Raw genomic sequence first — 16726 nt, forward strand, 5'->3', positions numbered from 1 at the left:
TCAGGTTTTGAATGAAGAATCACATTTCTTGGTAGAATCATGCAGGATTGAAATTTTTGATGGTTTTTTACTCCTCTCAACAGCCCAAACAAGTTTCTAAAAGGATGAGTTTGCAACTACTTTACTTTTGGAGAAAATTCAAAACATTCATTATTCAATAGGGCCCAAACTATCAAAAACCAGCGGTTTGAATGAACACACATTTCTTGGTAGAATCATGCAGGACTGAAATTTTTGATGTTTTTCGACTCCTCTCATGAGCCCAAACAAGTCTCTAAAAGCATGAGTTTGCAACTACTTTACTTTTGGAGAAAATTCAAAACATTCATTATTCAATAGAGCCCAATAGCAAAAACCAGCGTTTTGAATGAAGAATCACATTTCTTGGTAGAATCATGCAGGATTGAAATTTTTGATGGTTTTTTACTCCTCTCAACAGCCCAAACAAGTTTCTAAAAGGATGAGTTTGCAACTACTTTACTTTTGGAGAAAATTCAAAACATTCATTATTCAATAGGGCCCAAACTATCAAAAACCAGCGGTTTCAATGAACACACATTTCTTGGTAGAATCATGCAGGACTGAAATTTTTGATGTTTTTCTACTCCTCTCATGAGCCCAAACAAGTCTCTAAAAGCATGAGTTTGCAACTACTTTACTTTTGGAGAAAATTCAAAACATTCATTATTCAATAGAGCCCAATAGCAAAAATCAGGTTTTGAATGAAGAATCACATTTCTTGGTAGAATCATGCAGGATTGAAATTTTTGATGGTTTTTTACTCCTCTCAACAGCCCAAACAAGTTTCTAAAAGGATGAGTTTGCAACTACTTTACTTTTGGAGAAAATTCAAAACATTCATTATTCAATAGGAACCAAAATATCAAAAACCAGCGGTTTGAATGAACACACATTTCTTGGTAGAATCGTGCAGGACTGAAATTTTTGATGTTTTTCTACTCCTCTCATGAGCCCAAACAAGTCTCTAAAAGGATGAGTTTGCAACTACTTTACTTTTGGAGAAAATTCAAAACATTCATTATTCAATAGAGCCCAATAGCAAAAACCAGCGTTTTGAATGAAGAATCACATTTCTTGGTAGAATCATGCAGGATTGAAATTTTTGATGGTTTTTTACTCCTCTCAACAGCCCAAACAAGTTTCTAAAAGGATGAGTTTGCAACTACTTTACTTTTGGAGAAAATTCAAAACATTCATTATTCAATAGGAACCAAAATATCAAAAACCAGCGGTTTGAATGAACACACATTTCTTGGTAGAATCGTGCAGGACTGAAATTTTTGATGTTTTTCTACTCCTCTCATGAGCCCAAACAAGTCTCTAAAAGGATGAGTTTGCAACTACTTTACTTTTGGAGAAAATTCAAAACATTCATTATTCAATAGAGCCCAATAGCAAAAATCAGGTTTTGAATGAAGAATCACATTTCTTGGTAGAATCATGCAGTATTGAAATTTTTGATGGTTTTTTACTCCTCTCAACAGTCCAAACAAGTTTCTAAAAGGATGAGTTTGCAACTACTTTACTTTTGGAGAAAATTCAAAACATTCATTATTCAATAGGGCCCAAAATATCAAAAACCAGCGGTTTGAATGAACACACATTTCTTGGTAGAATCGTGCAGGACTGAAATTTTTGATGTTTTCCTACTCCTCTCATGAGCCCAAACAAGTCTCTAAAAGGATGAGTTTGCAACTACTTTACTTTTGGAGAAAATTCAAAACATTCATTATTCAATAGAGCCCAATAGCAAAAACCAGCGTTTTGAATGAAGAATCACATTTCTTGGTAGAAGCATGCAGGATTGAAATTTTTGATGGTTTTTTACTCCTCTCAACAGCCCAAACAAGTTTCTAAAAGGATGAGTTTGCAACTACTTTACTTTTGGAGAAAATTCAAAACATTCATTATTCAATAGGGCCCAAACTATCAAAAACCAGCGGTTTCAATGAACACACATTTCTTGGTAGAATCATGCAGGACTGAAATTTTTGATGATTTTCTACTCCTCTCATGAGCCCAAACAAGTCTCTAAAAGCATGAGTTTGCAACTACTTTACTTTTGGAGAAAATTCAAAACATTCATTATTCAATAGAGCCCAATAGCAAAAATCAGGTTTTGAATGAAGAATCACATTTCTTGGTAGAATCATGCAGGATTGAAATTTTTGATGGTTTTTTACTCCTCTCAACAGCCCAAACAAGTTTCTAAAAGGATGAGTTTGCAACTACTTTACTTTTGGAGAAAATTCAAAACATTCATTATTCAATAGGGCCCAAAATATCAAAAACCAGCGGTTTGAATGAACACACATTTCTTGGTAGAATCGTGCAGGACTGAAATTTTTGATGTTTTTCTACTCCTCTCATGAGCCCAAACAAGTCTCTAAAAGGATGAGTTTACAACTACTTTACTTTTGGAGAAAATTCAAAACATTCATTATTCAATAGAGCCCAATAGCAAAAACCAGCGTTTTGAATGAAGAATCACATTTCTTGGTAGAATCATGCAGGATTGAAATTTTTGATGGTTTTTTACTCCTCTCAACAGCCCAAACAAGTTTCTAAAAGGATGAGTTTGCAACTACTTTACTTTTGGAGAAAATTCAAAACATTCATTATTCAATAGGGCCCAAACTATCAAAAACCAGCGGTTTCAATGAACACACATTTCTTGGTAGAATCATGCAGGACTGAAATTTTTGATGTTTTTCTACTCCTCTCATGAGCCCAAACAAGTCTCTAAAAGCATGAGTTTGCAACTACTTTACTTTTGGAGAAAATTCAAAACATTCATTATTCAATAGAGCCCAATAGCAAAAATCAGGTTTTGAATGAAGAATCACATTTCTTGGTAGAATCATGCAGGATTGAAATTTTTGATGGTTTTTTACTCCTCTCAACAGCCCAAACAAGTTTCTAAAAGGATGAGTTTGCAACTACTTTACTTTTGGAGAAAATTCAAAACATTCATTATTCAATAGGGCCCAAAATATCAAAAACCAGCGGTTTGAATGAACACACATTTCTTGGTAGAATCGTGCAGGACTGAAATTTTTGATGTTTTTCTACTCCTCTCATGAGCCCAAACAAGTCTCTAAAAGGATGAGTTTGCAACTACTTTACTTTTGGAGAAAATTCAAAACATTCATTATTCAATAGAGCCCAATAGCAAAAACCAGCGTTTTGAATGAAGAATCACATTTCTTGGTAGAATCATGCAGGATTGAAATTTTTGATGGTTTTTTACTCCTCTCAACAGCCCAAACAAGTTTCTAAAAGGATGAGTTTGCAACTACTTTACTTTTGGAGAAAATTCAAAACATTCATTATTCAATAGGGCCCAAACTATCAAAAACCAGCGGTTTCAATGAACACACATTTCTTGGTAGAATCATGCAGGACTGAATTTTTTGATGTTTTTCTACTCCGCTCATGAGCCCAAACAAGTCTCTAAAAGCATGAGTTTGCAACTTCTTTACTTTTGGAGAAAATTCAAAACATTCATTATTCAATAGAGCCCAATAGCAAAAATCAGGTTTTGAATGAAGAATCACATTTCTTGGTAGAATCATGCAGGATTGAAATTTTTGATGGTTTTTTACTCCTCTCAACAGCCCAAACAAGTTTCTAAAAGGATGAGTTTGCAACTACTTTACTTTTGGAGAAAATTCAAAACATTCATTATTCAATAGGGCCCAAAATATCAAAAACCGCGGTTTGAATGAACACACATTTCTTGGTAGAATCGTGCAGGACTGAAATTTTTGATGTTTTTCTACTCCTCTCATGAGCCCAAACAAGTCTCTAAAAGGTTGAGTTTGCAACTACTTTACTTTTGGAGAAAATTCAAAACATTCATTATTCAATAGAGCCCAATAGCAAAAACCAGCGTTTTGAATGAAGAATCACATTTCTTGGTAGAATCATGCAGGATTGAAATTTTTGATGGTATTTTACTCCTCTCAACAGCCCAAACAAGTTTCTAAAAGGATGAGTTTGCAACTACTTTACTTTTGGAGAAAATTCAAAACATTCATTATTCAATAGGGCCCAAACTATCAAAAACCAGCGGTTTCAATGAACACACATTTCTTGGTAGAATCATGCAGGACTGAAATTTTTGATGATTTTCTACTCCTCTCATGAGCCCAAACAAGTCTCTAAAAGCATGAGTTTGCAACTACTTTACTTTTGGAGAAAATTCAAAACATTCATTATTCAATAGAGCCCAATAGCAAAAATCAGGTTTTGAATGAAGAATCACATTTCTTGGTAGAATCATGCAGGATTGAAATTTTTGATGGTTTTTTACTCCTCTCAACAGCCCAAACAAGTTTCTAAAAGGATGAGTTTGCAACTACTTTACTTTTGGAGAAAATTCAAAACATTCATTATTCAATAGGGCCCAAAATATCAAAAACCAGCGGTTTGAATGAACACACATTTCTTGGTAGAATCGTGCAGGACTGAAATTTTTGATGTTTTTCTACTCCTCTCATGAGCCCAAACAAGTCTCTAAAAGGATGAGTTTGCAACTACTTTACTTTTGGAGAAAATTCAAAACATTCATTATTCAATAGAGCCCAATAGCAAAAACCAGCGTTTTGAATGAAGAATCACATTTCTTGGTAGAATCATGCAGGATTGAAATTTTTGATGGTTTTTTACTCCTCTCAACAGCCCAAACAAGTTTCTAAAAGGATGAGTTTGCAACTACTTTACTTTTGGAGAAAATTCAAAACATTCATTATTCAATAGGGCCCAAACTATCAAAAACCAGCGGTTTCAATGAACACACATTTCTTGGTAGAATCATGCAGGACTGAAATTTTTGATGTTTTTCTACTCCTCTCATGAGCCCAAACAAGTCTCTAAAAGCATGAGTTTGCAACTACTTTACTTTTGGAGAAAATTCAAAACATTCATTATTCAATAGAGCCCAATAGCAAAAATCAGGTTTTGAATGAAGAATCACATTTCTTGGTAGAATCATGCAGGATTGAAATTTTTGATGGTTTTTTACTCCTCTCAACAGTCTAAACAAGTTTCTAAAAGGATGAGTTTGCAACTACTTTACTTTTGGAGAAAATTCAAAACATTCATTATTCAATAGGGCCCAAAATATCAAAAACCAGCGGTTTGAATGAACACACATTTCTTGGTAGAATCGTGCAGGACTGAAATTTTTGATGTTTTTCTACTCCTCTCATGAGCCCAAACAAGTCTCTAAAAGGATGAGTTTGCAACTACTTTACTTTTGGAGAAAATTCAAAACATTCATTATTCAATAGAGCCCAATAGCAAAAACCAGCGTTTTGAATGAAGAATCACATTTCTTGGTAGAAGCATGCAGGATTGAAATTTTTGATGGTTTTTTACTCCTCTCAACAGCCCAAACAAGTTTCTAAAAGGATGAGTTTGCAACTACTTTACTTTTGGAGAAAATTCAAAACATTAATTATTCAATAGGGCCCAAACTATCAAAAACCAGCGGTTTCAATGAACACACATTTCTTGGTAGAATCATGCAGGACTGAAATTTTTGATGATTTTCTACTCCTCTCATGAGCCCAAACAAGTCTCTAAAAGCATGAGTTTGCAACTACTTTACTTTTGGAGAAAATTCAAAACATTCATTATTCAATAGAGCCCAATAGCAAAAATCAGGTTTTGAATGAAGAATCACATTTCTTGGTAGAATCATGCAGGATTGAAATTTTTGATGGATTTTTTACTCCTCTCAACAGCCCAAACAAGTTTCTAAAAGGATGAGTTTGCAACTACTTTACTTTTGGAGAAAATTCAAAACATTCATTATTCAATAGGGCCCAAACTATCAAAAACCAGCGGTTTCAATGAAAACACATTTCTTGGTAGAATCATGCAGGACTGAAATTTTTGATGTTTTTCTACTCCTCTCATGAGCCCAAACAAGTCTCTAAAAGCATGAGTTTGCAACTACTTTACTTTTCAATAAAATTCAAAATATTCATTATTCAATAGAGCCCAATAGCAAAAATCAGGTTTTGAATGAAGAATCACGTTTCTTGGTAGAATCATGCAGGATTGAAATTTTTGATGGTTTTTTACTCCTCTCAACAGCCCAAACAAGTTTCTAAAAGGATGAGTTTGCAACTACTTTACTTTTGGAGAAAATTCAAAACATTCATTATTCAATAGGGCCCAAACTATCAAAAACCAGCATTTTCAATGAACACACATTTCTTGGTAGAATCATGCAGGACTGAAATTTTTGATGTTTTTCTACTCCTCTCATGAGCCCAAACAAGTCTCTAAAAGCATGAGTTTGCAACTACTTTACTTTTGGAGAAAATTCAAAACATTCATTATTCAATAGAGCCCAATAGCAAAAATCAGGTTTTGAATGAAGAATCACATTTCTTGGTAGAATCATGCAGGATTGAAATTTTTGATGGTTTTTTACTCCTCTCAACAGCCCAAACAAGTTTCTAAAAGGATGAGTTTGCAACTACTTTACTTTTGGAGAAAATTCAAAACATTCATTATTCAATAGGAACCAAAATATCAAAAACCAGCGGTTTGAATGAACACACATTTCTTGGTAGAATCGTGCAGGACTGAAATTTTTGATGTTTTTCTACTCCTCTCATGAGCCCAAACAAGTCTCTAAAAGGATGAGTTTGCAACTACTTTACTTTTGGAGAAAATTCAAAACATTCATTATTCAATAGAGCCCAATAGCAAAAACCAGCGTTTTGAATGAAGAATCACATTTCTTGGTAGAATCATGCAGGATTGAAATTTTTGATGGTTTTTTACTCCTCTCAACAGCCCAAACAAGTTTCTAAAAGGATGAGTTTGCAACTACTTTACTTTTGGAGAAAATTCAAAACATTCATTATTCAATAGGGCCCAAACTATCAAAAACCAGCGGTTTCAATGAACACACATTTCTTGGTAGAATCATGCAGGACTGAAATTTTTGATGTTTTTCTACTCCTCTCATGAGCCCAAACAAGTCTCTAAAAGCATTAGTTTGCAACTACTTTACTTTTGGAGAAAATTCAAAACATTCATTATTCAATAGAGCCCAATAGCAAAAATCAGGTTTTGAATGAAGAATCACATTTCTTGGTAGAATCATGCAGGATTGAAATTTTTGATGGTTTTTTACTCCTCTCAACAGCCCAAACAAGTTTCTAAAAGGATGAGTTTGCAACTACTTTACTTTTGGAGAAAATTCAAAACATTCATTATTCAATAGGGCCCAAACTATCAAAAACCAGCGGTTTGAATGAACACACATTTCTTGGTAGAATCATGCAGGACTGAAATTTTTGATGTTTTTCGACTCCTCTCATGAGCCCAAACAAGTCTCTAAAAGCATGAGTTTGCAACTACTTTACTTTTGGAGAAAATTCAAAACATTCATTATTCAATAGAGCCCAATAGCAAAAACCAGCGTTTTGAATGAAGAATCACATTTCTTGGTAGAATCATGCAGGATTGAAATTTTTGATGGTTTTTTACTCCTCTCAACAGCCCAAACAAGTTTCTAAAAGGATGAGTTTGCAACTACTTTACTTTTGGAGAAAATTCAAAACATTCATTATTCAATAGGGCCCAAACTATCAAAAACCAGCGGTTTCAATGAACACACATTTCTTGGTAGAATCATGCAGGACTGAAATTTTTGATGTTTTTCTACTCCTCTCATGAGCCCAAACAAGTCTCTAAAAGCATGAGTTTGCAACTACTTTACTTTTGGAGAAAATTCAAAACATTCATTATTCAATAGAGCCCAATAGCAAAAATCAGGTTTTGAATGAAGAATCACATTTCTTGGTAGAATCATGCAGGATTGAAATTTTTGATGGTTTTTTACTCCTCTCAACAGCCCAAACAAGTTTCTAAAAGGATGAGTTTGCAACTACTTTACTTTTGGAGAAAATTCAAAACATTCATTATTCAATAGGAACCAAAATATCAAAAACCAGCGGTTTGAATGAACACACATTTCTTGGTAGAATCGTGCAGGACTGAAATTTTTGATGTTTTTCTACTCCTCTCATGAGCCCAAACAAGTCTCTAAAAGGATGAGTTTGCAACTACTTTACTTTTGGAGAAAATTCAAAACATTCATTATTCAATAGAGCCCAATAGCAAAAACCAGCGTTTTGAATGAAGAATCACATTTCTTGGTAGAATCATGCAGGATTGAAATTTTTGATGGTTTTTTACTCCTCTCAACAGCCCAAACAAGTTTCTAAAAGGATGAGTTTGCAACTACTTTACTTTTGGAGAAAATTCAAAACATTCATTATTCAATAGGAACCAAAATATCAAAAACCAGCGGTTTGAATGAACACACATTTCTTGGTAGAATCGTGCAGGACTGAAATTTTTGATGTTTTTCTACTCCTCTCATGAGCCCAAACAAGTCTCTAAAAGGATGAGTTTGCAACTACTTTACTTTTGGAGAAAATTCAAAACATTCATTATTCAATAGAGCCCAATAGCAAAAATCAGGTTTTGAATGAAGAATCACATTTCTTGGTAGAATCATGCAGTATTGAAATTTTTGATGGTTTTTTACTCCTCTCAACAGTCCAAACAAGTTTCTAAAAGGATGAGTTTGCAACTACTTTACTTTTGGAGAAAATTCAAAACATTCATTATTCAATAGGGCCCAAAATATCAAAAACCAGCGGTTTGAATGAACACACATTTCTTGGTAGAATCGTGCAGGACTGAAATTTTTGATGTTTTCCTACTCCTCTCATGAGCCCAAACAAGTCTCTAAAAGGATGAGTTTGCAACTACTTTACTTTTGGAGAAAATTCAAAACATTCATTATTCAATAGAGCCCAATAGCAAAAACCAGCGTTTTGAATGAAGAATCACATTTCTTGGTAGAAGCATGCAGGATTGAAATTTTTGATGGTTTTTTACTCCTCTCAACAGCCCAAACAAGTTTCTAAAAGGATGAGTTTGCAACTACTTTACTTTTGGAGAAAATTCAAAACATTCATTATTCAATAGGGCCCAAACTATCAAAAACCAGCGGTTTCAATGAACACACATTTCTTGGTAGAATCATGCAGGACTGAAATTTTTGATGATTTTCTACTCCTCTCATGAGCCCAAACAAGTCTCTAAAAGCATGAGTTTGCAACTACTTTACTTTTGGAGAAAATTCAAAACATTCATTATTCAATAGAGCCCAATAGCAAAAATCAGGTTTTGAATGAAGAATCACATTTCTTGGTAGAATCATGCAGGATTGAAATTTTTGATGGTTTTTTACTCCTCTCAACAGCCCAAACAAGTTTCTAAAAGGATGAGTTTGCAACTACTTTACTTTTGGAGAAAATTCAAAACATTCATTATTCAATAGGGCCCAAAATATCAAAAACCAGCGGTTTGAATGAACACACATTTCTTGGTAGAATCGTGCAGGACTGAAATTTTTGATGTTTTTCTACTCCTCTCATGAGCCCAAACAAGTCTCTAAAAGGATGAGTTTACAACTACTTTACTTTTGGAGAAAATTCAAAACATTCATTATTCAATAGAGCCCAATAGCAAAAACCAGCGTTTTGAATGAAGAATCACATTTCTTGGTAGAATCATGCAGGATTGAAATTTTTGATGGTTTTTTACTCCTCTCAACAGCCCAAACAAGTTTCTAAAAGGATGAGTTTGCAACTACTTTACTTTTGGAGAAAATTCAAAACATTCATTATTCAATAGGGCCCAAACTATCAAAAACCAGCGGTTTCAATGAACACACATTTCTTGGTAGAATCATGCAGGACTGAAATTTTTGATGTTTTTCTACTCCTCTCATGAGCCCAAACAAGTCTCTAAAAGCATGAGTTTGCAACTACTTTACTTTTGGAGAAAATTCAAAACATTCATTATTCAATAGAGCCCAATAGCAAAAATCAGGTTTTGAATGAAGAATCACATTTCTTGGTAGAATCATGCAGGATTGAAATTTTTGATGGTTTTTTACTCCTCTCAACAGCCCAAACAAGTTTCTAAAAGGATGAGTTTGCAACTACTTTACTTTTGGAGAAAATTCAAAACATTCATTATTCAATAGGGCCCAAAATATCAAAAACCAGCGGTTTGAATGAACACACATTTCTTGGTAGAATCGTGCAGGACTGAAATTTTTGATGTTTTTCTACTCCTCTCATGAGCCCAAACAAGTCTCTAAAAGGATGAGTTTGCAACTACTTTACTTTTGGAGAAAATTCAAAACATTCATTATTCAATAGAGCCCAATAGCAAAAACCAGCGTTTTGAATGAAGAATCACATTTCTTGGTAGAATCATGCAGGATTGAAATTTTTGATGGTTTTTTACTCCTCTCAACAGCCCAAACAAGTTTCTAAAAGGATGAGTTTGCAACTACTTTACTTTTGGAGAAAATTCAAAACATTCATTATTCAATAGGGCCCAAACTATCAAAAACCAGCGGTTTCAATGAACACACATTTCTTGGTAGAATCATGCAGGACTGAATTTTTTGATGTTTTTCTACTCCGCTCATGAGCCCAAACAAGTCTCTAAAAGCATGAGTTTGCAACTACTTTACTTTTGGAGAAAATTCAAAACATTCATTATTCAATAGAGCCCAATAGCAAAAATCAGGTTTTGAATGAAGAATCACATTTCTTGGTAGAATCATGCAGGATTGAAATTTTTGATGGTTTTTTACTCCTCTCAACAGCCCAAACAAGTTTCTAAAAGGATGAGTTTGCAACTACTTTACTTTTGGAGAAAATTCAAAACATTCATTATTCAATAGGGCCCAAAATATCAAAAACCGCGGTTTGAATGAACACACATTTCTTGGTAGAATCGTGCAGGACTGAAATTTTTGATGTTTTTCTACTCCTCTCATGAGCCCAAACAAGTCTCTAAAAGGTTGAGTTTGCAACTACTTTACTTTTGGAGAAAATTCAAAACATTCATTATTCAATAGAGCCCAATAGCAAAAACCAGCGTTTTGAATGAAGAATCACATTTCTTGGTAGAATCATGCAGGATTGAAATTTTTGATGGTATTTTACTCCTCTCAACAGCCCAAACAAGTTTCTAAAAGGATGAGTTTGCAACTACTTTACTTTTGGAGAAAATTCAAAACATTCATTATTCAATAGGGCCCAAACTATCAAAAACCAGCGGTTTCAATGAACACACATTTCTTGGTAGAATCATGCAGGACTGAAATTTTTGATGATTTTCTACTCCTCTCATGAGCCCAAACAAGTCTCTAAAAGCATGAGTTTGCAACTACTTTACTTTTGGAGAAAATTCAAAACATTCATTATTCAATAGAGCCCAATAGCAAAAATCAGGTTTTGAATGAAGAATCACATTTCTTGGTAGAATCATGCAGGATTGAAATTTTTGATGGTTTTTTACTCCTCTCAACAGCCCAAACAAGTTTCTAAAAGGATGAGTTTGCAACTACTTTACTTTTGGAGAAAATTCAAAACATTCATTATTCAATAGGGCCCAAAATATCAAAAACCAGCGGTTTGAATGAACACACATTTCTTGGTAGAATCGTGCAGGACTGAAATTTTTGATGTTTTTCTACTCCTCTCATGAGCCCAAACAAGTCTCTAAAAGGATGAGTTTGCAACTACTTTACTTTTGGAGAAAATTCAAAACATTCATTATTCAATAGAGCCCAATAGCAAAAACCAGCGTTTTGAATGAAGAATCACATTTCTTGGTAGAATCATGCAGGATTGAAATTTTTGATGGTTTTTTACTCCTCTCAACAGCCCAAACAAGTTTCTAAAAGGATGAGTTTGCAACTACTTTACTTTTGGAGAAAATTCAAAACATTCATTATTCAATAGGGCCCAAACTATCAAAAACCAGCGGTTTCAATGAACACACATTTCTTGGTAGAATCATGCAGGACTGAAATTTTTGATGTTTTTCTACTCCTCTCATGAGCCCAAACAAGTCTCTAAAAGCATGAGTTTGCAACTACTTTACTTTTGGAGAAAATTCAAAACATTCATTATTCAATAGAGCCCAATAGCAAAAATCAGGTTTTGAATGAAGAATCACATTTCTTGGTAGAATCATGCAGGATTGAAATTTTTGATGATTTTTTACTCCTCTCAACAGCCCAAACAAGTTTCTAAAAGGATGAGTTTGCAACTACTTTACTTTTGGAGAAAATTCAAAACATTCATTATTCAATAGGGCCCAAAATATCAAAAACCAGCGGTTTGAATGAACACACATTTCTTGGTAGAATCGTGCAGGACTGAAATTTTTGATGTTTTTCTACTCCTCTCATGAGCCCAAACAAGTCTCTAAAAGGATGAGTTTGCAACTACTTTACTTTTGGAGAAAATTCAAAACATTCATTATTCAATAGAGCCCAATAGCAAAAACCAGCGTTTTGAATGAAGAATCACATTTCTTGGTAGAATCATGCAGGATTGAAATTTTTGATGGTTTTTTACTCCTCTCAACAGCCCAAACAAGTTTCTAAAAGGATGAGTTTGCAACTACTTTACTTTTGGAGAAAATTCAAAACATTCATTATTCAATAGGGCCCAAACTATCAAAAACCAGCGGTTTCAATGAACACACATTTCTTGGTAGAATCATGCAGGACTGAATTTTTTGATGTTTTTCTACTCCGCTCATGAGCCCAAACAAGTCTCTAAAAGCATGAGTTTGCAACTACTTTACTTTTGGAGAAAATTCAAAACATTCATTATTCAATAGAGCCCAATAGCAAAAATCAGGTTTTGAATGAAGAATCACATTTCTTGGTAGAATCATGCAGGATTGAAATTTTTGATGGTTTTTTACTCCTCTCAACAGCCCAAACAAGTTTCTAAAAGGATGAGTTTGCAACTACTTTACTTTTGGAGAAAATTCAAAACATTCATTATTCAATAGGGCCCAAAATATCAAAAACCGCGGTTTGAATGAACACACATTTCTTGGTAGAATCGTGCAGGACTGAAATTTTTGATGTTTTTCTACTCCTCTCATGAGCCCAAACAAGTCTCTAAAAGGTTGAGTTTGCAACTACTTTACTTTTGGAGAAAATTCAAAACATTCATTATTCAATAGAGCCCAATAGCAAAAACCAGCGTTTTGAATGAAGAATCACATTTCTTGGTAGAATCATGCAGGATTGAAATTTTTGATGGTATTTTACTCCTCTCAACAGCCCAAACAAGTTTCTAAAAGGATGAGTTTGCAACTACTTTACTTTTGGAGAAAATTCAAAACATTCATTATTCAATAGGGCCCAAAATATCAAAAAACAGCGGTTTGAATGAACACACATTTCTTGGTAGAATCGTGCAGGACTGAAATTTTTGATGTTTTTCTACTCCTCTCATGAGCCCAAACAAGTCTCTAAAAGGATGAGTTTGCAACTTCTTTACTTTTGGAGAAAAGTCAAAACATTCATTATTCAATAGAGCCCAATAGCAAATACCAGCGTTTTGAATGAAGAATCACATTTCTTGGTAGAATCATGCAGGATTGAAATTTTTGATGGTTTTTTACTCCTCTCAACAGCCCAAACAAGTTTCTAAAAGGATGAGTTTGCAACTACTTTACTTTTGGAGAAAATTCAAAACATTCATTATTCAATAGGGCCCAAACTATCAAAAACCAGCGGTTTCAATGAACACACATTTCCTGGTAGAATCATGCAGGACTGAAATTTTTGATGTTTTTCTACTCCTCTCATGAGCCCAAACAAGTCTCTAAAAGCATGAGTTTGCAACTACTTTACTTTTGAAGAAAATTCAAAACATTCATTATTCAATAGAGCCCAATAGCAAAAATCAGGTTTTGAATGAAGAATCACATTTCTTGGTAGAATCATGCAGGATTGAAATTTTTGATGGTTTTTTACTCCTCTCAACATCCCAAACAAGTTTCTAAAAGGATGAGTTTGCAACTACTTTACTTTTGGAGAAAATTCAAAACATTCATTATTCAATAGGGCCCAAACTATCAAAAACCAGCGGTTTCAATGAACACACATTTCTTGGTAGAATCATGCAGGACTGAAATTTTTGATGTTTTTCTACTCCTCTCATGATCCCAAACAAGTCTCTAAAAGCATGAGTTTGCAACTACTTTACTTTTGAAGAAAATTCAAAACATTCATTATTCAATAGAGCCCAATAGCAAAAATCAGGTTTTGAATGAAGAATCACATTTCTTGGTAGAATCATGCAGGATTGAAATTTTTGATGGTTTTTTACTCCTCTCAACAGCCCAAACAAGTTTCTAAAAGGATGAGTTTGCAACTACTTTACTTTTGGAGAAAATTCAAAACATTCATTATTCAATAGGGCCCAAACTATCAAAAACCAGCGGTTTCAATGAACACACATTTCTTGGTAGAATCATGCAGGACTGAAATTTTTGATGTTTTTCTACTCCTCTCATGAGCCCAAACAAGTCTCTAAAAGCATGAGTTTGCAACTACTTTACTTTTGAAGAAAATTCAAAACATTCATTATTCAATAGAGCCCAATAGCAAAAATCAGGTTTTGAATGAAGAATCACATTTCTTGGTAGAATCATGCAGGATTGAAATTTTTGATGGATTTTTTACTCCTCTCAACAGCCCAAACAAGTTTCTAAAAGGATGAGTTTGCAACTACTTTACTTTTGGAGAAAATTCAAAACATTCATTATTCAATAGGGCCCAAACTATCAAAAACCAGCGGTTTCAATGAAAACACATTTCTTGGTAGAATCATGCAGGACTGAAATTTTTGATGTTTTTCTACTCCTCTCATGAGCCCAAACAAGTCTCTAAAAGCATGAGTTTGCAACTACTTTACTTTTCAATAAAATTCAAAATATTCATTATTCAATAGAGCCCAATAGCAAAAATCAGGTTTTGAATGAAGAATCACGTTTCTTGGTAGAATCATGCAGGATTGAAATTTTTGATGGTTTTTTACTCCTCTCAACAGCCCAAACAAGTTTCTAAAAGGATGAGTTTGCAACTACTTTACTTTTGGAGAAAATTCAAAACATTCATTATTCAATAGGGCCCAAACTATCAAAAACCAGCATTTTCAATGAACACACATTTCTTGGTAGAATCATGCAGGACTGAAATTTTTGATGTTTTTCTACTCCTCTCATGAGCCCAAACAAGTCTCTAAAAGCATGAGTTTGCAACTACTTTACTTTTGGAGAAAATTCAAAACATTCATTATTCAATAGAGCCCAATAGCAAAAATCAGGTTTTGAATGAAGAATCACATTTCTTGGTAGAATCATGCAGGATTGAAATTTTTGATGGTTTTTTACTCCTCTCAACAGCCCAAACAAGTTTCTAAAAGGATGAGTTTGCAACTACTTTACTTTTGGAGAAAATTCAAAACATTCATTATTCAATAGGAACCAAAATATCAAAAACCAGCGGTTTGAATGAACACACATTTCTTGGTAGAATCGTGCAGGACTGAAATTTTTGATGTTTTTCTACTCCTCTCATGAGCCCAAACAAGTCTCTAAAAGGATGAGTTTGCAACTACTTTACTTTTGGAGAAAATTCAAAACATTCATTATTCAATAGAGCCCAATAGCAAAAACCAGCGTTTTGAATGAAGAATCACATTTCTTGGTAGAATCATGCAGGATTGAAATTTTTGATGGTTTTTTACTCCTCTCAACAGCCCAAACAAGTTTCTAAAAGGATGAGTTTGCAACTACTTTACTTTTGGAGAAAATTCAAAACATTCATTATTCAATAGGGCCCAAAATATCAAAAACCAGCGGTTTGAATGAACACACATTTCTTGGTAGAATCGTGCAGGACTGAAATTTTTGATTTTTTTCTACTCCTCTCATGAGCCCAAACAAGTCTCTAAAAGGATGAGTTTGCAACTACTTTACTTTTGGAGAAAATTCAAAACATTCATTATTCAATAGAGCCCAATAGCAAAAACCAGCGTTTTGAATGAAGAATCACATTTCTTGGTAGAATCATGCAGGATTGAAATTTTTGATGGTTTTTTACTCCTCTCAACAGCCCAAACAAGTTTCTAAAAGGATGAGTTTGCAACTACTTTACTTTTGGAGAAAATTCAAAACATTCATTATTCAATAGGGCCCAAACTATCAAAAACCAGCGGTTTCAATGAACACACATTTCTTGGTAGAATCATGCAGGACTGAAATTTTTGATGTTTTTCTACTCCTCTCATGAGCCCAAACAAGTCTCTAAAAGCATGAGTTTGCAACTACTTTACTTTTGGAGAAAATTCAAAACATTCATTATTCAATAGAGCCCAATAGCAAAAATCAGGTTTTGAATGAAGAATCACATTTCTTTGTAGAATCATGCAGGATTGAAATTTTTGATGGTTTTTTACTCCTCTCAACAGCCCAAACAAGTTTCTAAAAGGATGAGTTTGCAACTACTTTACTTTTGGAGAAAATTCAAAACATTCATTATTCAATAGGAACCAAAATATCAAAAACCAGCGGTTTGAATGAACACACATTTCTTGGTAGAATCGTGCAGGACTGAAATTTTTGATGTTTTTCTACTCCTCTCATGAGCCCAAACAAGTCTCTAAAAGGATGAGTTTGCAACTACTTTACTTTTGGAGAAAATTCAAAACATTCATTATTCAATAGAGCCCAATAGCAAAAACCAGCGTTTTGAATGAAGAAT

The sequence above is a fragment of the Dendrobates tinctorius genome, unplaced genomic scaffold (assembly GCF_039654945.1).
Source record: "Dendrobates tinctorius isolate UK_male_01 unplaced genomic scaffold, ASM3965494v1 ptg000015l, whole genome shotgun sequence".
Lineage (NCBI taxonomy): Eukaryota > Metazoa > Chordata > Amphibia > Anura > Dendrobatidae > Dendrobates > Dendrobates tinctorius.